The sequence below is a fragment of the Bos mutus genome, chromosome 1 (assembly GCF_027580195.1).
Source record: "Bos mutus isolate GX-2022 chromosome 1, NWIPB_WYAK_1.1, whole genome shotgun sequence".
Lineage (NCBI taxonomy): Eukaryota > Metazoa > Chordata > Mammalia > Artiodactyla > Bovidae > Bos > Bos mutus.
The window spans coordinates 101,111,379-101,124,539 of record NC_091617.1 but is presented as its reverse complement, the minus strand read 5'-3'; the positions used below and the strand labels follow the sequence as shown (position 1 = coordinate 101,124,539).

The 13,161-nt window shown below is 35.5% G+C and overlaps 1 pseudogene; it reads right to left on the bottom strand.

The window, feature by feature from the left end:
* Positions 1 to 947: 947 nt before the first annotated feature.
* On the bottom strand, positions 948 to 1,564 carry LOC102269159 (securin-like; annotated as a pseudogene).
* Positions 1,565 to 13,161: the final 11,597 nt, after the last annotated feature.

The window sequence follows — 13,161 nt, the reverse complement described above, 5'->3', positions numbered from 1 at the left end:
GATTACTAGAATTTGCACATTTGAAAAACAGGGTTTTTGTTTCCCCAGTCCTGATTATGATTATTCTTCTACTCAGTTTTTCAAGCAAAATTCTTTCAGCTTTAGTTTCTATTATTTGGTGAAATGTCCACAGTTTTATGGACTTCTGCTTTCCAGAATTCCAAATATTAGGGTATGCACCGACGACATCCTAATCAAGAATTCAAAAAAGAATAAATACAATAAAAGGCTAAAGATCTCCTACTTTGGTTCATTACATCAGGTAATGGAGTGAAAGGAAAGAAAAATATGGCATTTGCACTTCCAATGTCACCTTCCTAGGTATAAATGCATTAAGGTTATGAACTTTGGTCAAAAACAAAGAAAAAGCTTCAAGCACTTTAGAAGCAATTTAATATCTTGAAACAAAACATGAGCAAAAACCAAAAAGGACTTTATAATTTCACTGGTGCTAGTGGTGCTCAGTCACTCAGTCATGTGTAACTCTTTGCAACCCCATGGACTGCGGCCTGCCAGGCTCCTCTGTGCATGGAATTCTCCAGGCAAGAATACTGGAGTGGCTAGCCATCCCCTTCTCTAGGGGATCTTTCTGACCCAGAGATTGAACCTGGGCCTCCTGCATTGCAGGCAAATTCTTTACTGTCTGAGCCACCAGGGAAGCTGTGTGTGTGTGTGTGTGTGTGTGTGTGTGCGTGTGTGTATACATATATATATATATATATATATGTATATATACATACATAGACTATATACCCCATGAGGTATATAGGGGTCACACAGAGTCAGACACGACTGAGCAACTTTCACAATATATATATATATTCCTACCAGGGAAGCCTAATAAGCCTTTTTTTTTCTTTCTTTTTTAGGAAGACTCTGTTAAACAAATAATTGCTTTATTAATACAAACTATTAATACATACCCAAATTATAAAGTGCTAAGAAATTTAAATATCTAAGTCATAGCAAACAGGTGGCAATTCAACATCCAGAGTCGACAGAATACTTGAGAGAGACTGCAACAGATTAGACTCCCACAGCGGAGGAGACATCTTCAGAGGCGAAAAGGGGCCCACGTGTAACAGCTGTTCAAGCTCCCTCTCCTCATCAAGGATCATGAGAGGCACTCCATTCAAGGGGAGGTGTTGCATCTGGTGCTCCTCAGGCAGGTTAAAACTCTCAAAATCTAGTGGATTGAAGGGAAAGAATTTTTCTATTTCCAAGTAGGTGTCATCTGAGGCAGGAACATAACTTTTTGCTTTAACAGTCTTCTCAGCAATCTTTTTGGTAAAGAAAGTTGTCTGTTTCTGTCTGAGCGGTCCATTCATCTTAACCGATTTTTCTGTAGCTCTGTTGACAGTTCCCAAAGTCTTTCTGGCAGCTTTTCGTAAAGCTGATGGAGCATCAAACATTTGTCAACACGTGGCATTGAAATCTGAGATCTTCCATCTAAAGCTTTGACTGAAGGCACAGACCCCATGTTCAGCCTGTCCTTAGAAGCCACATGGGTGCCTGGTTCATCAGATGTATGTATATATTTTCTAAGAGTATTTCCTTGCTCCATCTAAAACTGGTGGTAAGGAAGAAATAAGGAGAGAAAGGGTCTTATTAATATATATGTAAGAACAGTGATGTAGAATTTTAAAATTTTAATGTGATCACAAATATTAATGTTTTTAAAACTGGGGAAAAGAGACCAGACAACTAAGGAGTAACAATGCATCATTTTGTTGAAATTCTTTTATTCTTTATCTGTTTTGCATAATATTTTGCTTCCTGCCTACCATTGCTGTCTTTCTTCTCTCTCCCTGACTCCTGACCTTTCATTCTACTTCACACTTTCTTGTTTATTGCATTTATTAATCCGTATATAATATGATTGCTTTCTCTTCAGGTGAACAGCTTATCAAGTTTTTATAGTTATGTACTTTAAATATTTTGGAGGACAAGATTTGACATAAAGTGGATACCACTTAATAACAAGCTGTATTTAATTGCATTTACCTCTACTTGTTTTAAACTAATCTTTGTCCAGTACAAAAATCCTATGATAACCATCCATAAAAATTATGAGATAGCACACACAATTTCAGGGTCAGCTTTTCCGCATGTGGTTGAAAACACCTGCTCTTCCGAGGCATATACATTAAGTAAAACCCAAGATTTAGAATACAAATACTCTTGGAATATAAGTCTGTCAGACTTTGCAAGGGAAAGATAAATATTTCATTTATTCAATTTGTTCTTGCCTTTAAAAGAAAAATACTTTTGAGAATGGCTGATAAAGAACATCCAGCACTTGTTTTCATGGAAATCGATGCTCTGTGAAGCCATTTACTAAACAGCACCTTGATTGCCTGAAAGAGTCAATGTGTCTTATAAAGAGATGTTTCCAGGAAGCACAAAGAAAGTCTAGTACATTTACACAGTGCCATTTTTTAAAAATAGGCTAAATAATTTGTTAACATGGTTTATCTTTCAAAACATTTTGAAAACAGAAGACTTTTAAAGTTGAATAATCATTTTAGCAAGGTGAATCCTTCAGAGATAACAGAAAATTCTTGGGAGATACAATTAAAGTTATGACAAAGTACAAATTAAAAATTGAGCACATACTTCAGTATGAAAGCTTCCACATATCTAAGATATAATTCTGAAGAAACTTACATAATAAAGCTGTCATTTCTTAGACAATGTCATTTCATGAAATTACAGACTTTTCTTATCATGGTTATATTTTATTAAAATTATAAATTTACTTTCTCATTCACAATCGTTTTAGTCACCAATTTTAATTTTGATACTCTCTTAAGTCTCAGAAAATATATACATATGTACAATAGAAGTAGTAGGTATGTATGTGTATATATGTAATATGTATACAGGTATATGTGAATAGATAAAACAACCATATAGGTATGTGGATATGTACAGTAGGCATATAAGTATGCAGAGGGTAATGTGTGTGTGTGTGTGTGTGTGTGTGTGTGTGAATGTATTGATAGGGACTTTGTTTTGACTCTACATCCTGTAAAATGTAAGTCCTTAATAGGTAGGTAATGAATGACTTAAGTTCCAAAATTTAGTATTAAACTTAAACTGAAAAATCTTTTTGTATCCTTGAAAATATACTATTCAACTATTCAAATGTGGCTATTTCAGTTATCCTCAAATATGAACTTTGCTTCTGAATCTCATGCCACAGGCTTTACTATTTTCTTGAGATGAATAAGGACTACCTTATTGCACAATACTACTGACCTACAACCTATTATATAACCTAAGTTAAAAAACATCCTAATAGGACATTCGTTTTCTAACTTCAAGATAATCCACCATGAACAACCGTCTTTCAAAGTGTCCTTCATAAGTTATTTTTCACACGATATTATAAATAATAATATTGCAATATTCTTACTCAGGTAAACATTTTCATAAACTTTTATGCATATAATGGCAATATTATATGAAACAAAAACAATATAAGGCTAAAATATGTGATTCATTTATTCAAAAAAGCATGCTCCCAAGCATTGCTCTAGGAACCAAGAATAAAAAATAAGACAGATATGATCCATGCTTTGATAGAAATTAGTCTATCAAATTAACAAGACTATGACATTATTTACATAATGATACAACACTCTTAGTCACATTCCATCTTGTGATAGAGGTGCTTTAAATTAGGTAAACATTAACAGAATTAACCTAGAATGAAAGAGCTATAAAGATATTACTAAGTATACACTAAGATTTTACTAACTAATATATTAAGATTTTACTGAGATATCGTCTAGCTTTATCTTTTTATGTGCCAGTGATTCTACATGGTCTCAAATCCCTGACCTCAGCACCTGGAGATCAGGCTACTGATCAATACAAACCTCACCATTTCCCCTCCTGCCATCAGAAGACATATTCTCTGCTAAATACCCAGGAATGTTATAAGTCTCTCTAAACAATTGCTCTCATACTGCCTTGTTTCACTTCTCCCCTAATCCTCACAGTCTTCCTTTAATGCTTATAAATTTCCAGTTTTCTCAGTATTTTTAAACTATTGGCCAATCAGAAATCCTGAGAGAATCCCATTGACTGCCTAAATGTGTCTAAACTGGGAAAGCATGTGTCTAAACTGGGAAAGCATGACTTCTAGAGAGGTTCATCTGAAGGGCTGAATCTAGGGTGACACATAAAGTTAGGCACATTGCTCTCAGTAAGTCACACCCACTCCCTCTCCCTAAGGCCATATTCAGAAGTCTCACTGTAATGGGAATAATTCTCTGATCTCCAGGATGAGCTGTCTGTAAGGATGCTCCATCATTCTATGTCAAATGAGCTTTCTCATTCAAATACTACATAATCCTAAACGCAATGAGTAAACATTAAATGGTTTCAGACAGGGGAGTAACATAGTCACATTTGAATTTTAGAAAACCCTCTAAATGCACGTAAGGAAGATACACTGAATAGTATGCAGCAGAAGTAACCTACTGCTGGTGGCAATTCAAGAGAAGGATGTTTGCTTGGATCTAGATAGTGACTGTGAGCATGAAGAAAAGTGCCAGATCTGAAGTAGGAGACAAAGTCCTTGCTGTGACCTAAAAAGCCGAAGCTGGTATGGTTAAAGAATATTTTTTTCTTGCCGTGAGGAAGTTGACTTCTAGCAGCAGCAGCAAGGAAAACAAAAGAGTAAAAATACCTATCTTAGAAGGTGAGTAGTGCGTTGAACAAAGAAAAAAGTAAATAAAGTAGCATAGATCACAAAGGTGGGGATAAGGGTTGTATAATGAAATATCCTGATCAGATGATGCATCTTCAAGAACAGGTGATCTAGGTAACACCTCAAGGCAGTAAGGAATTGAACCACAGGCAAATTGAAGCAAATACGGTGGGCAGCGGGGTAGGAGGCAACAGACATCGTAAGCAGGGACACTAACCCAGTGTGGGAGGGATGACCAGAGCATGAGAGCTCTGCGGAGAGGCTGCATGGGCCTGGGCGCTCTGCCCTCCATGTTTGCTAGCCAGCCTCCGCTCTCACCTCACTCCCTGGATGGGCCAGAGCCAGGAGAAGCACAGGTGCAGCCCCTGGGCCCCATCACCTTTGACCTCCATCCTAGTACCTGGGGGCTCCCTGAGTTCCCGCCTCTGCTTCCAGGACCTGGGGAGCCTCCTTCCCTGCCGACCTAGTGCTGCTGTTGAAGTGAGTGAGACCCGGAAGTTGTGGAGGAAAGAGACTGGAGGGGTTGGAGGTAGGCCTGAGGTCCACGCGGTGTCCCTGCGGTGAGGACAGAGCTGAGGACCGGAAGGTGAGATGCTGCCTCCCGGCTCCTCAGCACCTGGCCTCCTCCTCTGAGGAAGCCTGTGCTATAGCTAGAGCTGCGCAAGTCGCGTGAGTGTGGGGCTTGGCCTGTGGGGCCTGGTAGACAATTATGGGATTTCAGCTTTTCCTCGAGACAAGTGAGAGCCATTCAGTTTTGAGCAGAGAAATAACACTATCCGGTTTAATGAGGCCCCTGGCTGTTGTGTAGGTATTGCTTATAGAGGTGGAGAAGTTTGTTGAGACAACTGAGCATCATTTGGTGATGTGTCCCAGGATAGTAATGATGAAGGTGGTGAGAAGTGGATCCTGGAGTCAGGGATGTACATAGAGATTTTTGTAAATGGAAGAGGAAGCAGGAAAGAAACAACAATCTGTTTATATGTTTCATTCTCTTTATGCCCCCTGCCTGGCACCAGTTCTCAGGTTACGTGTGTCCCATCACCACTTTCTCTTCTTGTGTGCTTTTGTTCTTCTTTATTGATGATGTTAAACAAACCAAGTATAGTTAAACCTCAACTTTAAAGAGTGAAACATGTTTACTTTCTTTGGGCTTTCTTCTCAGTCACAACATTCAATTTTAAGTCCCCAGAAATCAGCAGAGACCAGGATACATAGAGTCAAACACAGCCTTTCTCAGATTAAGGCTGTGTTCCTTCTATTAATACATTGGTGTTTTATGAATTAGGTGCATTCAATCCCTGGGAGTAAGGTTGAAAACACAGAATCGGATTTTTTTTTTTTTTTTTTTTTTTACTGTTTTGAACGGTTTAATGATTATCATTTATTTTGAAATTTCCAATAGTCTTATAGAGAAAATATATGATTTTTCTATTTATCAAAAGTGATCACGTCTTTATATAAGATGAAGAAACATTTTATCAGATTATGCATTATTTGGTGTCATCTGATTCTTTTTATTCTCCCATACATTGCAACCATTTATAATCATTTATGTGTTGCAATTTCTTTTTTCTTTTTAATATAGTGGGAATGACTTTTTTGTTTCACTTGAAAGAAGAAACTTTTGGTGGTGGACTGAGTGTCCAGGGAAGGGAAGGAGAGAGTTAGGGATTTATTGTTTATTGACACTTTTTAGTTTTAGATTGGGCTTCCCTGATAGCTCAGTTGGTAAAGAATCTGCCTGCAATGCAGGAGACACCGGTTCTGTAGATTCACACGTAAGTTGTAAGGAATAATATAGAAATATCTCATGTATTCTTTACCTAGTTTCCCTCATGGTAACATTTGAAAAAAAATTATGATACAATATGACAACCAAGATATTTATATTGATACAGTCAAGATGCAGAACATTTCCATAGCTACAGGGATCCTGTTTGTTCTTTTATGTGCTGTGCTGGGCTGTCATGCCCAACTCTTCACGATCCCATGGACTATACCTGCCAGGCTCCTCTGTCCATGGGATTTTTACTGCCAGGAATACTGGAGTGGGTTACCATTTCCTCTTCCAGGAGATCTTCCAGACCCAGGAATCAAACCCACATCTCCTGCTTCTCCTGCACTGGCAGGCAGATTCTTTACCACTGCATCACCTGGGAAGCCCTGTGTTCTTTTGCAGCCATACCCAATTTGCTCCAAGTAGCTATCTTCTAAATCCCAGCAACAACTCCTCTGTTTTCCATTTATATATAATTTTGTCATTTCAAGAATGTTAACATAAATAGAGTAACTTACCTTTTAGGATTAGCTTTTTTCACCCAGCATATTTCTCTGGAGATTTATCCAAGTTGTGTGCATTAGTAGTTCTTTTTTAATGTCTGAGTAATTTTTCATGGTATAGATATTACACAGCTACTTTAACTGTTCACCAGTTGACCATCTGGGTCATTTCCAGTGTTTAGGCTACTACTAATAAAGCTGATATAAAATATTTATATACAGGTTTTGTTGTGAACATACATGTTCATTTCTCTAGGATAAATGTCCAAGAGTGCAATTTCTGAGTAGTATGGTAGTTGCATGTTTAGTTTTATAAAAACTGAAACACTTTTTGAAGTGACTGTACCATTTTACATTCTCATCAGCAGTGTATGAGTGATCCAGTTTCTATGAATCCTTACCAGTATTTGGTGCTGTCACTATTATTTTATTTTAGGCATTATGGTAACTAATATCTCACTGTGGTTTTAATTGACATTTATTTGCCATCTGTATGTCCTCATTAATGAAAAGTCTCTTCTGCCCATTTTCTAATTGGATTATTTGTTTTTATTATTATTATCATTGAGTTTTGAGACTTCTTTATACATTCTAAACACTTGACCTTTGTTGCTGGTACTTCCAATGCTATGTTGAATGAGTGGTGAGAGTGGATATCCTTATCTTGTTCTTTGTAGATTTAAACATTTACTCTTTGGCTATTAAATATAATGTTAGCTATACATATTTTTTTGTTGTGGATGCTTTGCATCAAGCTTATTCTTATTTTTGTCATATATGGATGTTAAAATTTGCCAAAAGCTTTTGCTATATATGTTGATATAAGCATTTTGAGCTAAGGAGTAGATAGGCCCCAGACAGAAGAGCTGCAAATGCTAATTCTTTGAGATGGGATACTAATGAGAGCATTGAGCCCTGGGCTGGGTGCATTTGTGTGGATTTCCCAGCCTGACACATGCACAGAGAAGGCCCTCAGTCTAGCAGAAGGACAAAAGGAGGAAGAAGATGACAGCTGTAATTCATATTGGCTGAGATACATGCACACTCCAGGACCAAATATGGAGATGATTGGCCAGAGACAACCTGGAAAACTGTCCCATGTAAAGACCATTAGTCACCCTCATAACATGTAAGTCATTCAGAACCCACCTGTGTTCTTTCACTGGTACTTTGCTCCCAATAAACACTTTTATATTTTTCACAATTTTGGTTTCTTCACTGAATTCTTTCTTCAAAGACAACAAGAACCAGGGTCCTTCTTCCATCTTTTCACTGCCAGAATCAATATGAATTTTAACTTCTGTAATATGTTGATATGGTGGATTACACTGATTTATGTTCAAATACTGACCAAGCTTTGCATATACGGAATAAACTATACTTGATTATTTCTAATTCTTTTAACTAGTGTCAGATTCTACTTGCTGTTAAGGATCTCAGCCTCTGTATATATGAGGAATGTATGTTTGTAGTTTTCTTTTTGGGGGGTTCTGACTTTTTGCCTTATTTTGGTATATAAGTAGTACTAGTTTCATAAAATGAATTGGAAATTTTTATAATCTTTTATATTTTTTTGAGTTTGTATTCATTCTTTTTTGGTAGAATCTCCAGTGAAGCCCTTTGGACCTAGGTATTTCTTTTTTGGGATGTTCAAAATTGTGAACTCAGTTTCTTTAATATTCATAGGGCTACTTAAATTACCTATTTCATATTAAATGAATTTTGAGAGCTCGTGATTCTTTTTTTTTTTTTTTTTTTTGAAGAATTGCTCCATTTCTTCCTTGTGTCAAATCCACTTGTGTAAAGTTGTTCACAGTATTTCCTTGTTATTATTTTGATGCCTGAAGTGTCTATTGTGATATTCTCTATTTCATTCTTGATATTAGTAACTTGCATCTTTTTTGTTTTTTTTTTTTTCTGTTTTGCTAGAGGTTTGTCCAATTTTAATATCTTTTCAAGGAACCAGCTCTTTCTTCTCTTTTCATTGATACTTCTATATTGTCTTCTGTTTTCAACTAAATTTAAATCTGCTGTTATTTTTACTATGTCTATCCTTCTGCTTGCTTTGGGTTTATATTTGTCTTCTTTTCCTAGTTTTTTAAGATTAGACTTAGATTATTGATTTGTGATATTTCTTTTCTAATATATGCACTTAGTGCTATAAACTTTCCTCTCTTCATTGCTTTAGATTTGTCCCGTAAATCTGATATGTTGTATTTGCATTTTCATTCAGTTCATTAAAAAAAGAAATTCCCTTGAGACTTTGTCCTGGGCACATGGATTATTTAGAATTGTGTTCTTTAGTTTCTAAGACTTTGGAGATTTATCTGGTGTCTTTCTACTATTGATTTCTGGTTTTACTTCATTATGGTCAGAAAATACACTCATGATTTCTGCTCTTTATATTTGTTTATGTCCCAGAATATGGCCTGTCTTGATGTATTTTCTGAAGACTGGCATGAAAAGAATGTATACTGCTGCTGTTCCATGAAGTCTTGTATAAATTTTAATTAGATCAAGTTGGTGTGGTACAGAGTTTATATATCCTTACTGATTTTTTTGTCTAGTTGTTCTATCAATTGTTGAGGAAAGATGGGTGAAATAGCTATAATTGTAGGTTTTTCTATTTCTACTTTTAGTTTTACTTACTTTTGTTTCATATATTTTGCAGCTTCATTTTTTGATGCATATTTATTTAGGATTTCTGGAATTGCTGTATTTTCTATTTGAATCGACTTTAATATATAATGTCCCTCTCTGTCCTTGTTAGTTTTATTTTCTCTGAAGTTGATTTGTTTTGATATTTACATCGCAACTCTCACTTTTCTTTATATAGTGTTTATATGATACATATTTTTCCATTCTTATACTTCCAGCTTTTTATACATGAAATGATTTTCTTATAGACAGCATATAGTTGGGCCATAGTTTTTAATCAAATCTGGCTTTGTGTTTTAATTGGTGTATTTATACCACTTACAGCATATTTAATATGTTAAGGCTTAAGCCTGCCTTTTTCTCCTATTTGTGTTTTTTCTTTTAATGTATCTTTCTAGTTATTTTGAACATATCTTTGTATAGTTTTTCTTAGTTTATTTCTTAATTGTATATATTACATTATATATACATATGTATTATCACAGTCAATTGGAGTCATTATTTTATAAAATTTTGTGAAGTATGGAAAACTCATTTCTCTATATATCCTTTATCTTCTATTTGTAATTGTTTTAAATACTTTTACTACATGCATTTGGAACCACATAGGACAGTCTTATGATATTTGCTTTAATATTCAAACTTAAAATATTCAGGAGTAGAGGGGAAATTTGTTCCATTTACCCATATTTTGCTTACCATCTATGTTCTTTTTTCCTACCTGTTGTTTCAAGGTTCCTTATTTTATCATTTACTTTCTGCTTAAAAAAAACTTCCTTTAGCTAGTTTTTTAGGGGAGATCTTTTGATGACAAATTCTCTTAGTTTTTCCTCATTGGAGAGTGTTTTGATTTCCCTTTCATTTCTGAAGGATATTTTTGTTGGGTATAAGATGCTGAGTGACAGTTCCTTCCTGTTGTGCCCATTTCTTTTGTCTTCTGTGATTTCTGATAGGCAATAGTCTGTCATTTAAATTGTTTTTCCCTTACAGATATAGTGTCATTTTTCTCTGACTGATTTCAGGATATTTTCTTTGCTTTCATCTTAATTATGGTGTATCCTTAGGTTTCTCCTGTTTGTGATTATTATTTCTAGAGTCCATAGATTCATATCTCTTGTCATATTTTAAAATTTTCAGTTGTTATTTTTTCAAGTATTTTTTTCAGCACTGCCCTAGTTTCTCTCCATCCACAATTATGATGGCAAAAATACCAGATCTTTATTATAGTACAAAAGGTGTCTGAGATTTTGGATTTTTCCCATCCTACTTTTAATTAGTTCAGATGGACAATTTTTATTGTTCTGTCTTCCATGTTACTGATTCTTTCTTTTGCATCTTTCTTCTAAAATTTTCATTTGGTGGTTCTTTTTATGCTTTGTTTATTTACCAAAACTTTCTATTTATTTTCTAAATTTTTTTTTTAATTTTTCAAGAGTGATCTTAAATGCTTGCTGAAATACTTTTACCATGGCTGCTTAACAACCCTTGTGAGGCAGTTGTGAGCCAATATCTCAGTGTTGCCATCTATTGATTGTCTCTTTTCATTTAGTTAGAAATCTTCCTGGTAGTTAATAATGAATGGTTTGTGATTGAAACCTGAATATTTAGTATTGTATTGTGAGAGCTTACATCTTACTTAAATCTTCTGTTTTAATTGGCTTTATGTGACACTTCTTGCTTCATTGGGGAAAATAAGAGTACCTTCTTGTTACTACTAGATAGAGGTAGAAGTCCAGTTTCCCCTACTTGGTCTGCACTGACACATGAAGGGAAGAAGGATTCTCATTTTATTGCATGAGGGTGGAGCTTCTAGCTCCCCAAGTATCTACAAATGCTGCAACAGGGGTAACCTTATTTGTGTCAGGTGATGGCAAAAGTCCCGACTCCATTAAGCCTCCTTTAACACCTTGCTAGAGGGGAAGGGGCAGGGCATCTGGTTATTACCCAGACAGGGTTCAAGTCCAGACTTTCCATGTGATCTCTACTGCAGCAATCTCAATAGGGGTGTAGAGACACGTTAGTACATACTGGTGAGGGCAGAAGTCTCTCCTCTCCACTCTGATTTTGCTAATATGGTTGGCTTTGGACTACAGTTTTGTTTGCTTTTTTACTGTAGTAGAGTGGTTATTATATAAAAGTATTTTTGTCTTATTTAGGCTCCTCCTTTCTAGGGATTTTTTTTTAATCAACCAAAAATATAATAAATTGCTTATATCCATGTGATATATAGGATCTGAATATCAATATGTAAAGTAAGGTCAAATAAGGTATTACACTGAGAAGAGAGGCACTGAAATGAATTGTAGTGGAGGTTAAGGCTCAGAAACTCCATTAGTCCACAACTATCGTCACCAAGTACTTAAATTTCTGGGATAGGAGAAGCTTGGGAAATGCTAACGGAATTAAGAAATCTAAGAAACCTAGTCATGTCGTGCAAGTCAGGTGGAACAATCATTTAAACTTTTCTGATCTCTGTTGTGCTCATCTAAAAATATGAGGGGGTGGATTGGTTAATCTTTCAATGAATTATTCTATCAATGTAATTCATTCTATAGTTCTACTAAGTCATCATACGTATAGATAAATCAATATTTTTTTTCTGTTGAGTTTAGTGAAATTAAAAGAAACTTACTAATATTTAGCTGAGCAAATCACAGTATGATTCAAACATTATTCAACACTTACCAGTGACAATATTTGAGAATACATTTTCAATCAGTTTAAGTTATAAATAAAACATAAAATTATTTAAAAGTGATACAACCTATTAGAACCAATCAAAACTTGCCTGTTCTGTGTAACTATGTCTCTTATCAAGCAGTTTTTATCAGTTAATGGACCATTACCAATCCAATAAATACTGAAGTACAAAGAACTAAGCAACTCTGTGGAAAAGACAAATCATATATTTTTCACACGGTATTATAGAAAATACTCTTTGGGATTAGTAAGATATAATCCATTTAAATTACAGGAATACCTTGTTTTATTGTACTTTACGGATAATGCGTTTTTTACAAAGTGAGGGATTGTGGAAATTCTTCATTGAGTATGTCTATCAGCACCATTTTTCCACCATTTGCTCATTTACTGTTTCTGGGTCACATTTTGGTAATTCTCACAATATTTCAAACCTATTACCAGCAAAAAAAAAAAAAAAAAACTTGCTATAGTTTCAGATGACAGTATTTTTTTAGTAGTAAGGTATTTTTAGATTAGATATGTACATTTTTTAGACATAATGCTATTAAGACTACAGTGCAGTGTAAATTCAGAGAAGGCAATGGCACCCCACTCCAGTGCTCTTGCCTGGAAAATCCCATGGACGGAGGAGCCTTGTGGGCTACAGTCCATGGGGTCACTAAGAGTCGGACACGACTCAGCGACTTCACTTTCACTTTTCACTTTCATGCATTAGAGAAGGAAATGGCAACCCACTCCCATGTTCTTGCCTGGAGAATCCCAGGGACGGGGTACCCTGGTGGGCTGCCATCTCTCTGGGG